The sequence below is a fragment of the Trichosurus vulpecula genome, chromosome 6, assembly GCF_011100635.1.
Source record: "Trichosurus vulpecula isolate mTriVul1 chromosome 6, mTriVul1.pri, whole genome shotgun sequence".
Taxonomy (NCBI): Eukaryota; Metazoa; Chordata; class Mammalia; order Diprotodontia; family Phalangeridae; genus Trichosurus; species Trichosurus vulpecula.
In genome coordinates this window covers 273,104,039-273,105,228 of record NC_050578.1, presented here as the reverse complement: position 1 = coordinate 273,105,228, position 1,190 = coordinate 273,104,039, and positions in this window count along the sequence as shown.

The following is a 1,190-nucleotide window of genomic DNA, read 5'->3' as shown; positions in this document are numbered from 1 at the left end:
GAACTGAATAAATTTATAAAAAGACAAGTCATTCTCCCACTGATAAGTGGTCTTAGGATGTGAACAGGAAGTTTCCAGATAAAGAAATCAAAGCTATGTTTGATCAAATGGAAAAATGCTCTAAATCGCTATTGGATTAGAGAAACGCAAAGTAAAACAACTGTGAGGTACCACCTCACACCTATCAGATTGGCTGATGTGACAGAAAAGGAAAATGACAAATGTTGGAGAACACATGGAAAATTTGGGACGCTATTGCCCATGGTTAGTGGAGTGAACTGATCCAACCATTCTAGAGAGCTATCTGGAGCCATGCCCAAAAGGCTATAAAAACGTACACATTCTTTGGTCCAGCAGTGCCACTACTAAGTGTGTCTTTCAAAAGGATTAAAAGGGGGGAAAGACCTATCTGTAAAAAAAACATTTATAGTAGATTTTTATGGTGGCCAAGAATTGGAAATTGAGGGAATGTCCATCAATTGGGGAATGACTGAGCAAGGTGGAGTATATGATTATGATGGAATACTGTCATGCTATAAGAAATGACCAGAGGGGTGATTTCAGAAAAAATCTTGGAAGACACATATAAAGTGATGCAAAGTGAAGTGAGAAAAACAGGGGAACATTGTGTGAAGTAATAGCAATATGGTACATAATCAACTGTGAATGACTTAGGTATATTCTCAGCTGTACAATGATCCAAGCCAATTCCAAAGGACTTATAATGAAAAATGCTATCCACCTCCAGAGAAAGAACTGAGGGAATCTGCATGCAGATCACAGCATGCTGTTTTTCACTTTCTTTATTTGATTCTGTTATTTTCTTCTTTGGTCTCTGTCTTCTTTCACAGCATGGCTATTATGGAAATATGTTTTGCATGATCACACATGCACAACTGATATCAAATTCCTTACTCCCTCAGGTAGGAGGGAGAAAGAGGAGAAAACTGAAAACTAAAGATTTTTAATGAATGTAAAAAAATTGTCTTTACATGTAAATGGAAAAATAAAATATTCAAAAAAAGAAAACCGCCTATTCATATTCTTCTATATGAATTTATTAATCAGATTTATGAATTGGAGAAAGCAATGTGGCTTTCTGCTTTTATTACCAGGTTGTTCTCTTATAGGTAAGAGTCTCATTGCCCTGTACATGAATATACAAAACCCTGAGGTTTTACATCGTGAAT